Here is a 17,338-nt window from a genome sequence, read left to right as displayed (position 1 = left end):
TTCCATACAACTACATGGTTCACCAGCTGGGCAGTAGATGCAGACCGCCAATTTGATTTCTCAGAAGCAACTGATCAGAACTTACTTGTAAAAATATGGTAATTTATTACTCTTTCTTCGTGAAAATGAGTCTAAATTTCCAATTTGCTGCATTATATTATCGAAAAACTCTTGGTTGCCACTTGTAGTTTCAAAAAATGACTAGGTGCCCTGCTTTTTTAGGAGGTTTGAAACAGCTAAATATCCTGTAAGAGCATAGTTCCTCATTTGAAAACTAGTTGTTGCATGGTTTTTGAAATACAGCAGCCACAATTTCCTGTTAGAGCAAGATAACTAATACTAGCATTGCTACACCCCTAGATTTTCTATCTTGTTTTGCATAATTCAAATAATGGCACTTGACTAACATGTTAACTGTGGATTCTGAAGAACATCACTGCAAGGGTGTTGCTTCTCTCTGTTTCATGAAGCAGCTATAGTTCTTACTTTAAGCAATGAGATCTTCACAAAACCATTTGTAAGATGCCCAAGATAGGTCTATGCTTTCTTCCAAATAAATTACTTTCCCTCAACAAATATTACTGTTTCTTGAAAAATATCAAGGTGCGCTTCCATTTGCTTTCAGAAATAAGAAAGCTCCATCATCTATGTTACAAGGATATGGGTACGAGTGTCAGTGTCATACACCAATATACATGTCAGAAACGCAACTTAGCTCCTTCTAGATACAACACATTCATATATATATTCAACGGGTCGGGAGGTGGGATTTTAAGCGATTAAAGTATCTTAGTTTCTATAGTGTTAGACATGTGTGTCACATTCTTAGTGTCTACATGAGCCCAGAACCTTGGACGCTCATCCAAGTCTTGTAGCCTATTATTTATTTTGAATGTTGGTGTTTACATTATTCTTGATAACGATTTATATGTCTTTTCTCCGGTTCTTTGTTTATTTCGACAGTAATGATGGTGAACAACAAGGAGTTGCAAGATTGTGACAAATATGAAACCTGTAGAGAGAAAGCAAAGTTAGGGTTCATGTGTAAAAATATCATGGATATTGGGAGGCTTAGGTGGACTAAAATATGCCCCTTGTTAACATATAGCTTGAGAATCACTTACTTCTTGCAAAGCCTACTAAACACTCTACACATTCGGGCCTTCCCTAAATGTTTATTTAACTTCAGTTGCATTTATAGTTAGTTAACAATTGAATTTTCATTTGGATGATGAAAGTGCAAATCAAGCTTCATGGAGGGCAATTTGATTAGGGACTACATCGCTGAAAATATGATGGGTGCCTTGCCTGAAAAATATGAGATTAACTCTAAGACCCAAGTTCAACTCTGACTAGAAAAGTACAATTCTTGAAGGGTGAGAGAAATAGACTTGGTCACCGAGCATGTTACTAAAAATGAATGTCCTCATAAAAGACACATTCGGGAACACAATACTAGACCACATACCAACCTCTATGGTCCTAAACAGTCTAACCCCATCATGGGAGCACACTATGTTGGGCATTAGTGGACTTATTGGCTTCACACCCTTTGTGTAGGATTTTCTCCAAATATGCTAAAACCTTCACTGCCCTTCTAGTGTTAGAAAACCCTTTGATCAACCTATTGTAAGTGAAAAACCTTAGTAACACATGCTTTGCCGAGCATATCATCCCATAATCACCCTGCCTCTTACAACTCCCCATTCTATTATATGTCAATGTACTTGGATAAAACCCATTCTCAAACTCATCAAAAGCTTCCTCGCCGCTTTAAGTTTACCACCTTTACAAAGCCAATAGATGAGCATACTATAAATAGCATTATCGGGGTGTAGTTCCTCTTTAAGATTTTTTTCCATAGCATACGAGCCTCATCAACCTTGCCTTCTTGACATATAAGATAAAAAAATTTGCAACACGGGGGTTGGGCATGGTATAAACTTCTTTTCAAGCATTTCATCCAAAAATCCTTTTTACTCCACAAAATCCACTCATAAAAGTAAGTCACAGCTTACAGAGTTATAGTATTTGGAAAAAAAAACCCTACCTTGGCATCTCCTTCAAAACCTAGAAAGCTGATTTCAAATCATTCATTTAACACAAGGCCTTAATTAGAATATTACAGGTAAAAACAATTGGAAATATTCCAAATTTCCTGCAATTCCTATACAATACATATAATTAACCAAATCAAGCATTTTGGTCTGAATCATTGCATTCAAAAGAGTATTAAAAGAACTGGGTTGTTTATCCCAAACTCATTTATCCTGAAAAAGGATTGAAGGGCCAACTTGGGCTTGTTTGCAAAGCCATAGTTTGGAATAACATCTATGAATGTTATTTCACTGAAATTCTGGAATCCTTTAACTCTTTGAGTATAATTTCCATGGAATTCAAATCCCTAGCCATGGCTAATTTCTCTATGATCATATGATAAGTATCAGGATTATGAAAGAAATTGGGGTGATATTTCGCAGCATGGTCAAAGAATTGTAAAGATAGGTCTACATTTTGTCGTTGATTGATCATGTTTATGAGCCTCTTGGGTGAGAGTTTTAGACGCCAATGAGTGAGAGGTGAGAGTATGGGGAGTGGCAGCATAAATGACACCGCAGTGACAGTTTTTAGTTGTTGTGGCACTTGTGTGTGAGTGCCATCGACAAAAAGAGTTTCTGATTACTACGGAGGATCCGGATGATATGCACTAAGTGATTGTAGGAAAGAGCAGCAGGGAATCTTTTATGAAAATGAAAGCATTTAGATGTGTGCTGAAAATTCTGTGGAAAATTCTGATGAATACTTTAAATGTTTTACCCTGAGAAATGCATGAAAAATCATGGGTGCACGTGCAAAATGCTTGGCAAGCATGGAGGAGATATTGGAGATATATAGGTAAGTGTGGAAATGCTTGGTAGTGCCGAGAGGTGACATGAAGGCGATGCATTCCCCTTCATTTTATGTGGCAGAATCATGCTGGTTTCCGAAACATTTATTTTGGGGAGTTGAGTTACTTCATATTATATCAAGTTTTTGTCATTTTCACTTGATAAGCAATCTTGGTATAATTTTTACTTGTTGCAGTAGGTAAAACAAAGAAACCAGAACAGTGGTCTTCTCCTACTATTCTGTGAAATTGATTGGAATTTTCGAACAAGTGGTTAAATTGTTAGCTAACAACTATAAACTTGTTAGCATGTTGTATATGAAGATTGCTTGTGACTTCTTCCTATTGTGATGTTTATCACTAGTTTGTACTGTCACATATTCGATAATGAATATTTCTAAAGCTTGAATATGGTGGACAAGAAATTCAATTTTCTATACTTCAAATACGATTTTGGCTTTTGGCATGCAAATGCTTTTTTGTGGCATTTGTTTTTTACATGGATAACCAACCAATGGTAATGTCCTAAAAAAAACAAAAATTCAAACTCATTGAACTTCTAGTGGCAATCAATGCGCCAACAACAATAATAGAAAATGAAAGAGTTATTATAAGCTTCGCATTATACTTGTAGGCTTGAAGCGCTAAAGTGCAATTTTGTTCGGGTTTTGATTCCATAGTAGTATTCTAACTTGGCGAGTTCGTGTCTTTCTTATTAAAGCTCCTAGAGGTAAAGTTAAAGCCAAGGGTACCATCTACCTATCAAATATGTTTATGGTGTCTGTTTCAAAGAAACTTCTTGGAGACTTTATGGCATTTGAAATGCCTCTGGTAAGAATCTTTAGGATCTCTCATCCTTGCCTGCCAGAAATAAACTTCTCATGTGACATTTTTCTGCAATCATAGCCATATCTACAATTATAATAGTGCTACGAATATTTTCTTAGAGATGTAATGTGACACTGTGATTAGGGCCATCTCAACCGTCCATTTAGGATGGACGGTTGGATAAGGGAAGGTATATAAGTTTTATGCTGTAGGGGAAGCATAGAAAGTTTGCCCTTATCTAATAGGAAAAGATGTCAGATAGGTAAAAAAGAAAAGAGTAACTCTAAACCATGTGTCCAGGTCAAACCATTACCATTACCATCAACGTCTACTTTCATTTTATCTATCAATATCACCTCTACCAAAGGTAAAAATAACAAGAAAAAAGAAGAATAGAGAAAAATGAAATTAAGGCATCCATCGATCCCAATCTATCAATGTCCTATGCCGACGACCTTAGGGTGATAAATCTAGGGTTTGGAGGCAGCCTCAAATAGAGGGGACATATGTGGAGTAAAAGAAAAACGCAATTAAGGCATCCAACCCAAAAGAGATAGAAAATGGGTTTAGAGGGAAAAAATTGGATTGTCAAGAGAAAAAAAAAAGTCTCTAAGAAGAAAGTTTTCTTATAAATTGTAAATTCAGTTCTATAGTCCAAGAGTTTAGAGCATAAATAGTTGAGCATTTCTCCCAGGACAAGAAAGGATCAAATCAGGTGAATCATAAAAGCGTAAAAAAAATACGATGTGCTCATAGTAAAAATTCAATTATAATAGAAAAAAATGGAAGACATATAACAAACAAAAACAATGAGGAAAACCTATAACAGCATAGATATAAAGAAGATTGTGGTGAGAAAACATAAAGATGCAGAGGTTAAAAACCATCCAAGCATAGGCTCTCCATTTGTTAACAAATCAGATCCCAAAGTCCCTCGAGCTCTTCTCTAGTGCTAAAAAAAAGCGTCGATCTCACAAGGTTTCGTGTCCTACCTCCTTGACCTCTACCATCTCTATAATCACCAGTTTTCGGCCAATGCACCAAACCAAATTGTTCATGGCAGGTCTCAGGTTTATAACAAATATCTTTCTAAATTGGTTTATACTTTTTACAAACACTCGACACAAAAAAATAAAAAAATAAGAAAAAAAAAATAGAGTTAGTTAAGGATCTTAAAATATTTTCGTCCCCATAGAGGTTTAACAAGTTTGTTAAAAAAAAAAGTTCATCACATGCCTCATTTGTCCATAAGCTTCTATGTTGTGTCATGTGAAAAATCTATTAAAAATAATATTCATGAGGAAACTGCCACAATTTCCCAATGTTAAATAAATGAATGGCTTCATGCATGACAGACATTCATGGTTAATACTGAGCGATGTTATAACACTTTGCTTGGGCTAACTCGACCAAGTACAAGGCAAAGTGGACTACAGATGATATACATATGCAAGGTTCTCCATCTGTTACCAAATCAGATCCCAAATTACCCTAAGCTCTTCTCAAGTTCTAGAAAAATGCCTCGATCTCACAAGGTTTCATGTCCTACCTCCTTGACCTCTGCCATCTTTGTTATCACCATTTTTCAGCCAATGCACCAAACCTCATCATTCATGGCAGGTCTCAGGTTTACAACAGACATTTCATTAAAGGGAATATCTTTCAAACTTGGATTATGCTTTTTTCAAACACTCGAACCATCAAAAAATAGAAAAATAAGAAAAAAAAAAAGAAGTTAGTAAGGATCTTAAAATATTTTTATCCCCATAGATGTTCAGCAAGTACGTAGAAAAGAAAAAAAAGAAAAAAGAAAAACTCATCACATGCCTCATTTGTTCACAAGCTTCTACGCTATGTTATGTGAATAATCCATTAAAAATAATATTCATGAGTAAACTACCAAATTTCCCAATGTCAAAGAAATGAATGGGTTCATGTATGAGCATTTACACCATGGCCATGTCTGTGTGTGTGACAGACATTCATGGTTAATACTAAGCAGTGTTATTCCACATTGCTTGGGCCTTAGAAGCAGCCCGAGTAACTCAGCCAAGTGCGAGGCTGAGTGGACTAGGTCTGTGCATGACCCAAAAGCCCCTTAAAAAAAAGATTTCTTTAAAATGCTAATAAATAAAATAAAATATTTAAACCTGAAACAAAACTAAAAACAACATGTAAGGAATCCAAATAAGCTCAAAAGACTATAACAAATTGGATTACAAAATATGGTTTAGGGTTGGAGATTCCAGAAAAATCCAACAAAAAAATTACAAAAACAGGGCATTTGACAATAAAAAGTCACAAACCATTGTAAAGCATATCCAAATTACATATACATAAATTGATCCCACAAGTTTATATAATTCTCATGTTTGTTTCGTTCTTTAATGTACCCTTGTTGTACCCTGGAACTAACGCAGGCCAAAATCTGATAGAACCAATGCCATGAACTAGAACGAAGAATTAATAGATGTAAAATTCATGAAACCATCAAATCCAGACAGTTCAAAAAAGGGGAGACAAGAGAAATGACATATAGGTGTTGTCAATACGAGTTGACCTTTGTTTTGCATGGCATCTCTTCAGGGTGTGCATCCTTGTTGAGGCGTTGTTGAACCTCATTTGTAGTGCAAAAATTTCATAGATTCACTTCTCTTGTTTCGTGAATAAGTTTGTTGAGTTTAGTTGGAATGCAACAAACCCAGTTGTATGGAGCATTCTTACTCTCAAAATCCCATAAATTTATCTCTAATACTTTATCTAGAAAGAAAAGATGGTGATGAGAGATTAGGATGCATCTAACCTTGCTATGTGTACATAAGAGAGTCCATATGTGCATTGCGTGTTCTTTCTTTCTAAGTTGTAATTCAGGCTAATTCTTATAAGTATGTTATGAATATCTTATCTTATAACTGATACTTGTAGGCTTAACCAGATATGGTGATACTGAGGTAGGGTTAGAGGAAACAGAAACACCTTTAGAAATTTGTTAGAATTCCAAATATCTGAGAAACTATCTAATATGACCGGCAAAAGTAAAACTCGAGGGGTCATTGAGAATATTTGGGAATAGGGTTTTGTTTGTTTCCATACCTGCACAACACAAATGGTCTTGAGGTGAATGGGGGAATTACGAGGCAGCCTAATGTGGTCGATCTCATAGAAGCAATTCAGCGTTGTTCCCTGCACATATATTACCACCTCACGCTGAACACTCGATACTGATAAATAAAAGAAAAAAGAAAAAAAAAATCAAGTAAGAACATTTTCTCTCACAACAAATATATAGAAACACAAATCAAAAATTACCACATCACTCGCAGTTGGAATGTTTAGTTGACAGACGCATCATTGGACAAGGCTTCTCTCCCTCCACTACTTCACGCTTACACCCCTCCTGAAATCCATTTTTAACCAATTAAATAATCAACCAATCAAAATACTCACCAATCACATTCCTCCCATTTTTAACGAAAAAATATTCCTAAAAAATCCTCTCTCTCTCTCTTTTGTACTTTACATCAACTGAAAATCACGGTTACATTTATGCGAATCTCCGAGATTATGATTACCATTAACCTCCCTCGTGCCTCAACTCAATCCAAACACCTCCAAATCGCAGATATCAGATATAATACCAAATGCAAAGCGACTGGTAATAATATCTCAGAAAGTGCATGTCCAAAAAATAGAATTGGAGGGTTAAGTCTCCCCCACTGACTTACCCACAAAAAATATTTTTGGAGGGCTATGGCCAACATTCTTACCGGCTTATCATTTCCATAGAGTTTGCACTCCCTGTAACATATCCCATAGCATTTCCATCACAATGAGCTTCTCTATCTGCTAACTCTCATTTAAATAAAAATGGTGCAGAAAAAAGGGAAACAAGATTCTTTTCTTTTCGTTTAACACTTTAAGGCTTTGTTTGACAAAACAAAATCTGGATATTCATATTTTTAGAAATATGAGTATAGCCATTACCAGTTTTCCATATATATGAACTATAAATTATTCTGAATATGCATACTTCTGAGCATGTTTGACTGTCCACCTCTATCTTAAAATTTTGTCACATTACTGTCCACCTCTATCTTAAACTTGTCACATTACCGTAAACAGAAGAGAGAGAAAGAGAAGTAGAGAGAGGAAGAGAGGAGTACTGTAGCTAATTACAGGTTCGAAAATAGAGAAGTAGCCAATAAATCTTTTTTCCTTTAGGGAGAGTATAAATAATGCTACAGAATTTAGTTTAGAGAGAAATGTTAATTTAGAAAGAGGGAAACATTAAAAAAGCCTGTCCCATTTACAGTACCCACTGAAATTTTTGGATAGAGAGAGGAGAGAGTACCCATTCCAACTTCCTTCACCCCCAAGCCTCCCTCCAATAGGAGAGAGAGCAATTCGAGAGAGAGAAAGCAAATACCTAGGTGAAAAGTCTTGGCATACTCTATCGTTCACAAAAAAAAAAGAAGTCATGACATACTTTGCTCAAACCTTGCTACATTCATCGTATGCTTCATTGAGGAGTTCCAAGGAAGCAGACATGGCCTTGCCAGGTTTCACATCCATAACCAAAAAAGAGCTCCTCCTATCTCCCACTAGAGCAACTTGCGAAGTAAGTTTTAATGCCCTATGTAGCAGCCTTTCAGCAAAAAGGGTCTTCAGTACTCCATGAGCGGTGATTGTTGAGAAACAAATGGTTTGTGGTAAGAGAGAGAAAGATGGTTTGCAAAATGTGTGGATCTATATAGGGTGAGAATGAAAGTCAGTCTGGGTAGTTGGACTTTGCCAGAGTAGTATAAGAGGGGGAAGAGTCCAGAAAATTGAAAGAGAAGGAAGATGGAGAGATTTTGGGGGATGGAGAGAGATTGTGAGTGGGGAAGAAGAGAGTAAAGAAAGAGGAGAGCAGTAGATGATGAGGTCGGGCATGTGAAATTTGCCAATTTTTATTCCTTTGGCTCATACAGTAAACGCTCGGCTCGGCTCGGCTACACTCGGCTCGGCTCAACTATATTTGGCTCAGCTCGGCTTAAAACGGCTCGGCTTAGCTTGGTCCGCTTAGAGCAGTTTATATCGGCGCGGCTGGTTTGAATTAAATTTTCACTGCTTTTAGCCAGCCAAAATTAACCGATAAAAGCTTAGCAAATATATCTGAGCCGAGCTGATATTATCCAAGCCAAGCAGAGCCGAGCTGAGCCGAAGTAAGCTGAGCCAAGCCGAGCCAAGCCTATATAAGCCGAGCCAAGCCTATATAAGCCGAGCTAGATAGTGAAAAAAATAAAATAGTCAAAATACGAAAAAAAAAAAAAAAACCATAAACATAAATTTACGTTTCCACAAGGAAATTTGTGGAAATTTGAAATTTACGAAATTCATTGAAATTTTGAAATAGCGATATTGTGGAATTTAAGTGAAATTTTAGAACATCAAGCAAATTTTGGAGTTCATTTTTTTTTTCCAAAATTAATCGGTCTTTTTTTTCATTTCGGCTACAAATTGTTGTCAAAAAATCAAAAATAGACAATCTTCAAATTTTTAAAAGTTAATTAGGGTTTCCATATCCCAATTCTTTGCTTATGTGTCATCTCTTTCCCTTTTATTTTCTCTCTCAACTAGACTGTTTATTCCCTCTTTCTTCATAGCCATAGCCGAGACGGAGTTAGCCAAGATGAGCCAAAAAGGCAATAAAGGACTAGATAAAAATTAAAATAAATATAAAAATATTTAAATATATAAAAATAGATGCGGTTAGCATGTAGTTAAGCCCGCAAATGTAGAAATGCGGATGCTTCAATAAATTTATTTTTGAAAACATGGGGATCATGAATATGAAAAAATAAATAAATTTTAAAAATTAAAAATAATAATTCTATTAAAAAAATATTTAGATCGTTAGTTTCAATTGTTTTTAAATGAACCACCTATTTGCCTCCCTCTTTAAGATAGATTGATGCTTTATACCTCTGGCCGGCATAAAACAATTCATCTGAAAAAAAAAAAAATTATTAAAGCCAAAACCATTCTTGCTCTCAATGCTACTCCCTTTATCCTAACCACCGGTAATTGAATAAAACGGTATATCTGTTTCTTATCATCAAATACGGTACTTCATTGAAAGACAAGTGCCCTTTCCCCTTAGGAGAAGAAGGAATTTATATATTATTTTATAAATAGTATTGTTACTTATTATATATTATTTTATAAATAATATTATTATTTATTATATATTAGTTTATAAATAATAATTATATATTATTTAATAAGTAATAATATATTAATATATATCATTTCATTATATTATGTTACCTAAATTATATAATACTATGAGATAACATAATTATTATATAATATATAATATAATTGATATAGATAGTGAGGCACTGAACACCTCAGCCACTATGGTAAATAGTAAAGGTGAAAGGGGGTCCCCTTGGCAGAGCCCTCTTGAAGCATGAAAGTAACCTCTAGATGTGCCATTAATAAGGTCCGAAAATTAGGGTTTTGAAATACACCCTTGGATCCATCTCCACTACATGGCATTTTGGACAAAGTCTCATCAAGAATTTCCCAGTCCACATGATCATAAGATTTTTTATTACCTGGGATTTTTGCACTACAGAGGAAATGTATGCATTCGTGTGCTATTAAAGCCCCATCGAGAATCTGGTGTTCCTTCACAAAGGTCCCTTGGGATGATAAGATCACCTGACCAAGGACACATGTAAGGCGAGAAGCCAAGCCCTCAAGAGAATTTTGTAGGAAGCATTAATCAGACAAATGGGTCTGAAGTCTTTAAGCTCTTCTGCTCCCTCTTTCTTGCGGATCTTGGCAATGAAAGTGACATTCATCGCCCTATGGATAGTGGCCCCAGAGTGAAATTCAGAAAAAAAAGCCATGATATTAGTCCTAAGGGTATCCCAAGAGATTTCGAAGAGGCCTATGGCGAAGCTGTCAGGGTTGGGGACCCGGTCTCCATTGAGATCTTTAATGGCCTGGAGTACTTTGTCCTCTTAAAAAGGGCTTTCCAAAGAGGCTGCAGATAAGGGAGAAATAGAACAGAAGGAGAGGTCCGCCATTACTGGCCTAGGACCAGAAGGGGAAGAGAAAAGCTTGGAAAAATATTCAACAACAGCTGCCTCAATGAGATTGGGATAGTCAACAATCCAATCCCCCAACTTGAAGTGGGTAATAGAGTTCTCCCTTCTTCAACAGTTGGCTATCTTGTGGAAGTAAATTGTAATTTGGTTGCCAAGCTTGAGCCATTTCGACTTTGGCCCGCTGAGCCCAATAAATTTCTTCTTTCTTTAGGAGGCATTGGTAATCATGTTTGTGGATGGATCGAGAATCCAGCTCAGAAGGGGAGAGATGTCAAAGTTCTTCAATGAAGTCGCAATGTTGAATAGACCTCAAAAGGGAGTTTTTTTGGTATCATAAGTTTCCAAGGAGCTGTGAGCTCCATGATTTCAGGAAAACTTCGAGCATTTGAAGCTTTTCTACAAGATAAAATTGGCCCACCCATTCACAAGGGGGGAGAAGGACTCCCAATGGTTATAGGTAGGAGAGGGGAAGCCAGGCTCTTAGAGCCAAGACAGCTCAAAGCGAAAAGGCTTAAGCCCTCGAGGAAGGGACTGGGTATCTAGCAGGATAGGTCTATGATTTGAGGCGGGCTTGGGAAGCACCAGAGAGTGCCTGCCAGGGAACTCATGATCCCACTCGAGAGGGGTTAGAAATCTATCTTCCTCTCAATCATTGGTGGTAAATACAAAAAATTACTCTCCAGTTTAGTACTATTACCACAAAAAGTTCTTAATGTCTTAAACATCTTAAAAGAATAAAACATGAATTTGAAAATTATAAATATTATTCTTTTACCAAAGTATCTATACATAATTAAGGTAACAGAAAAATAAGAAAAACTAACATAAAAAAGATTTCCTGATGTGAATAGGTAAATGCCTCCATGTTTGTCACCAAAAAATGACATACTTGGTGAGCCTCACCAGATTGTCTACTGGTGTGTCAGAAGCAGCAACAGATTAATCGGGTCAGAAGCGTCAACAGATTAATCAGATATAGTGGTAGAGCCACACACCAAAACATGTCTAAAAACTGCATCTGTGATTCATCTAATCCATTCAGCTACTCCCATGTTCTATGAGCAGATTAAATACTGACAAACTCATGAGGTGCACAATATCATCATGCATATAACAAATCAAAATGAAATGACTCCAGATCCAATGATCCCATGGGCCAAATGAAAAATTCAATAGTTATCAAGATAGAATTGGGAAGAGGAAATAAGAATTCCAACTAAAATAAAATCTATTATGCATCTTACCAATTGCTCATCAGTTTATGATTAAATCTAACAAGTAGGTTATAAATGACCAAAACAAAATTCATGTCTACAAATAGAGTCATATGATGTTGATTATTTCTTAATGTACACCTAAAATGAAATCAAATGCACATAGTTACATACCATCTTAAACATACCTATGTACACATTATTCACAAAATCCCTCTGGAAATACAAGAAGTGGATCGTTATCAAGGGCTTCAACATGTTGTTTCATTCCATGATAACAACACTCACTAATTTAGGGTTGCCACAACACAATAAAGACACTATAATAAGCTCCATCAATTAACAATATCCTCAATTCTTTACTACAATTTCATGACCCCTGGCTAGGTATGATTGAAGTGAGAAATCAATTTTTTTATGACTTGGGTTTGGACCAAGATTGGCTATATAAAACTACTGGTTCGCAACTGAAGTTTGTCAAAGTGGTTTGTGAATTTTATATACAATTGAGGGTTGCCCATCAGATTGGGTATACATGCCCCATGTTCAGCCACGCTATGCGGACTCCAAAAGAAAATGCTTGTACTTTTTTGTGATTGAACCATGAAAAAAAAATAGTTAACATTATTATAAAAAAAAAAAATGGAAATTTTTTTTCAATAGGCTTTAGGCCAAATGCAATGCTCTTTGGTAATGCCAAAATCGATCTATCCTACTGTGCAATAGACCTGCTAGCCTTTAGTATCCTGACATTGCGGCTGCTAATAAGCAACATTATTTCTCTTGTTAATGCTCATTGTTTTGTTTCAATTTTCTATGTTTGGAGTGACTACTTCTCATTTTAAATTCTTTTTAGTACATATTCCATGTATAAACGCGCAACAGGACGGAATCGAAGGAATCCCGAAAGATAGGCACAGGTGGGGACAGGTTTGACATGCATATTGTGTAGTGGGAACAAGAGAAGCAGCAACATATCTCTGAATGGAAAAAGTGTCACAATTCTGGTTTAGGAAGGCTAGCTAGACATAAATGTGGGCTACCTTCGAGGAACTATGTTGCATCGTACACTCAATAGAGAGATCGAGGTGGAGATTGAAGCTGAGCGCTTGCTCTCTCTCTTAAAAAAAAAAAGATCTAAAAGATTCATCACCACCAATAAATCGCTTCAACAAATAGATTAACAAAAGTTAGTAGAATCCCATACCTTTCCATCTCACTCTGAATGGAGCAACACCATGCTTTGACATTTGTAAATATATGTATCCATTTTGTATATGGGCATGCAAGACTGAAACAAAGCGTAAAAGATACGAGAATAAACAAAACAAGTTATGGCCTATTGGGTATTCAGAGAGAGAAAGAGACTATTACGATCCCGGTAAGTAAGGCTGAGAGCATACAAAATACAAGATTCAGAGAGAGAGAGAGTGAGAGCAAACAAAAGATAGATTAGAAAGAGAAAGGGCAATTAGGGGCATCTTACTGGTGATGAGAGAGAGAGAGAGCAACGAAAGGATAACTTTGATAAAAAAAGGGCAACTACAAGCAAAAGGAACTCATCTTCCAAAACCAAATTTTTAATAAAGGAATGAAAGAAAAAAAAAACGCATATAAAGTTTTTGCATCCACCTTGGTCATCAAGATCTTGAGTTTCAAATCGTAGCAAGTCTTGAGATTCTTCTTCCTCCTTTCAACTCTTTTGAATTCCCATAAGCTTGAGTCTGACTCTTGTAGGATATAGCGTCCCTCCCTGCAAAACAAAAAAAGTGCTAATCATAAGCACTTAAAAGCATAAATGAACAAGATAATCAATTGAAAATTTAAGCATTTGAGATCCGAAAATCGTATCTGACAGCTAAGCGTTTCACTTGGGGCGGGGGCGGGGGCAGGGGCGGGGGAGAGAAGGAATAAAATTCCACTAGAAACCACAAAATAAGGCTTAGAAACACAATTCAATTCGCTAAACCCTATAAGAACTCTAGAATCTCCATAAGATGGCATTTTCATTAAAAAAATACATATACCAAAAAAAAAAAAGGAAAAGAAAGTTAAACACAAGAGAAGCTCTGGAAGCATAACTTCGACATTATATATCCTAAAAAAATACCAAAACATCCAAATCCAAACACACAGGAAAATCATAGAGTATTACCAATATGAGGAATCATATGAAGAACTCTTCTCATTCTCATTTTCTGTTTCAATTTAGCACAATATCAGAAGAAGAAGATAAAGGAGAAAAAATAGTAAGTATTACCAATGGCCTCCTATAACAACATCTCTCTCTCTAAAGTGGGTCAAATCATTGGTGAAAAGAAAATTGAAAGGGACATGAAGTTGGGAATGTTATGACAATTCATGCCTCTCTTAAAACTAAGAAATCAAGTTGTGACAGTTGAATTAAGAGGAAATGTAGAACAAATTCAAAGTAAATTAATACAAAGTTGAGAGAAAAATAAGAGAAACAAAGGCGATTGAACCATTGCTTACGGGGTAAGTTAACGTGTGACGACATCCTGAGGCAACGAATAAATTGCTTTTTCTCCAATATCTCCCTTTCGACCCAAAGATTCTTGGAACAAATGTTTGAAAAATCCAGAAACCAGAAAACAAATCTTAGAGAGAAAAACTAAATAGAGATAAAGAACTTTTAATGGTATTTTTTGTTAAATCAAGATTTTAAATTTACTCCTATTGTAACTTTATTTTTCTTTAAACCAATTTTGAATAATATTAAATAAATAAATAATAAAGTTATAAGGAGTAAGTATTTTTTAGAAAAGATAAAATACGAATTTATATCAATACTATTAAAAAAGCAATTTTTTGAAGATCTTTTAAAAAACTCAGGATTCGTAACGGATTTAAAAAAAATCATGTTTTGAACGGAGACTTAGCAACTATGATATTTGCATAATAGCTAAATCTAACGTCGAGTTTCATTGACCTGAGCCGAGCCGAGCCGATGTTAGCCGCAACGAGCCGATATTAGCCAGTCGAGCCGATGTTAGCCAAGTCGAGCCGACGTTAGCTGAGCCAAGCCAAGACATTTTAGCACGAAAAAGCCGAGCCGAGTTCAATAAATAGTTGGTCTAAAATCCCAAAAATGAGAAAATCGATAAAATTATGAATAAATTATTAAAATAAAAATTGTGAAAAAAAAAATTTATTTTAAAATTTAATTTTTAGAAAAAATACGCTAAAAAAAATTAACGTGGGTAAAATGCCGTCTATTTTTTAGGGGTTTATGCAATTTTCCACTTGGAGAACACCACCGAAGTACGGCAACGGCTCTCTCGCTCTCTGAGGCAACAACTCTCTTTATATGTCAACGGCTCTCTCTCTCTATATGGCAACGTCTCTTTCTCTCTCTAAGGCAACTCTCTTTCTCTCTCTAAGGCAACTCTCTCAAAAGCAACGGCTCTCTCTCTCTCGGCAACGGCTCTTTCTCTCTCAAAGGCAACGGCTCTCTCCCTCTGAGGCAACGACTCTCTCCCTTTGCTTTGACATGCTCAAGCGAAACACAAAAGGCCTGGCTGCAACTCCTTTCTCTCTCTCACTCAGAGGTTACTCTCTCTCTAAGTAGACGTCCCCATTAACAATCTACTGATCTACTCCTCTCTCTCTCTGTATCTTGATCAGAAACCGATCCATCTCTCTCTGCATTTCTTGATCACAGAGCCAGCCAACATGCATCTTGTCAAATTTCTTCCCCCAGTTTGGACCATAAGGCTTCATTCGTCATTGATCAGAAATCCATTAATCTTTTTCTTCTTCCTCTTTTGCAATCAAGAAAATGGTGAAGGGTACTTCAAGCGAAGATGACGAGCTCAACAATGAGAGCCCACCCAAAAAGGAGTGTACTCATCTGGATCTCTGTTGCATTAGATTTTGGTTTTTCTGACAGGTGAAATGTTCAAGCATACGATCATTTAACTTCTGTGATTTATGAGTGGCTGATGAGCAACCTCTGATTATTCTTTTAATCATCTTTAGGTTATATTGGTGAAGATATAAATTCTCCTCTGGTAAGTTCAATTCCTTAGTGGGATGTTTATTTCATGCTCGTATTATAATTGAAAGATAGAGGGTGATTTAATGCGTGCTTTTGATCTGGTTGCATTTTCTGGATGGAATAGCACTTTAATTTGATGTGCATTATGCTAGATTCCCTGGATTGGACCCATCGGTCTCTGATCGAGTTAAGAACCAGACATGGGTATTGTCTTTTTTGTATTGTATTTGGTGAATTGCAGATTTTTAGGTAGATTGGGCATAGGCTCAAAAGATTTGAATTGTTTAGGTTTTAGGTTATAGGCTATTCACTAAATTGCTTTTGTGCCTTTTCTTCTTTTTAGGCTGTGAAGTCCGATCACATAATTGATGTCATTCAGAAATTAAGTTCACCGCTCACTAAGGTACAACTTCATGTTGAAATCCATTGGCTTTTGAAAATCATATTCTTGTACGTAGATGCAGGAGGGATGGAAAGAAAAATTAATCTCCTGTTGCTACTTTGCTAGTATAACTGCCTTAGTTTTTCATCTCTACAATGTCAAATGATGCTGCAAATATGGTAAAAATCAGGGCATGGTATCTACCATCATGACAATTCTATGCTTTCTAACTTATTTCACAAAATTTCTGCATATTATAATGGGAAGGTTATTTGGAGAATTTGTTTAGTTATTTTTTCGTTCTTTTTTGCTAATTGAGCGCTTGTTTAGGGGGTTCCATGCACCATTTTTTGAGATAGCAGCCATCAAAACACTTGGACACCTAATCCATCTTCGCCATTTTGATCCTTCATGGTCTTGGCACGCAAAATCCACTTGATGGTTGCACTCTCTGGGTCTAACTAGCAAAAGTTTTCGGGTCAACAATGTGTATGCCTTGAAAATAGATACTACCGAGAAGTCAAATTTCAAGAATCTCCCTTGTGCTGACAGATGCACTTTGTCTAGATGAAATAATGGACCTCATCACTTCCCTTGGTAAAAGTTCTACCCATAGACTTTCCATAGCTCCAAAGTTGGTGCCCTCACAATGGCACTGATTCCCCTTTTCTTGACGGAATATATGGCAAGGGATTGACTTCTACACTTTGACTGTAACATATGGCAAGGGATTGATGGAACATATGGCAAGGGAACACTTACATTTGGTGAGCCACTTAAGCATTAGATGACTTGTATATTTTGAGGGAGATTAATTCATCTTATATTGGCTGCTAAATTCTATGGGAATATTGATGTATAAGATAGTAGATACTTGTGAAGAAAAGTGATATTTTCTTGGACTTCATT

At 36.1% G+C, this 17,338-nt stretch overlaps 1 long non-coding RNA gene across 48 annotated transcripts in view; it reads right to left on the bottom strand.

Annotated features, from left to right (window-relative positions):
• Nucleotides 1-8,629, bottom strand: part of LOC110007745 (uncharacterized) — a 53,073-nt gene extending 44,444 nt beyond the window's left edge. For 23 of the 48 annotated variants that reach the window (XR_016052575.1, XR_016052588.1, XR_016052574.1 and 20 more), the window contains exons 1-3: nt 8,202-8,600; nt 7,025-7,112; nt 6,809-6,898 (exon numbers count right to left, since the gene is read on the bottom strand). This is a non-coding gene — a long non-coding RNA (uncharacterized LOC110007745). Of the gene's footprint in view, nt 1-3,646; nt 3,749-6,808; nt 6,937-7,024; nt 7,113-7,440; nt 7,514-8,201 lie in introns of all 48 variants that reach the window. The other 25 variants (XR_016052594.1, XR_016052599.1, XR_016052609.1 and 22 more) reach the window with 11 other exon arrangements.
• Nucleotides 8,630-17,338: the final 8,709 nt, after the last annotated feature.

This window comes from Amborella trichopoda, chromosome 3 (assembly GCF_054954075.1).
Source record: "Amborella trichopoda isolate Santa Cruz 75 chromosome 3, AtrichopodaSantaCruz75HAP2 v2.0, whole genome shotgun sequence".
NCBI lineage: Eukaryota > Viridiplantae > Streptophyta > Magnoliopsida > Amborellales > Amborellaceae > Amborella > Amborella trichopoda.
This window is presented reverse-complemented; position numbering and strand designations above follow the sequence as displayed.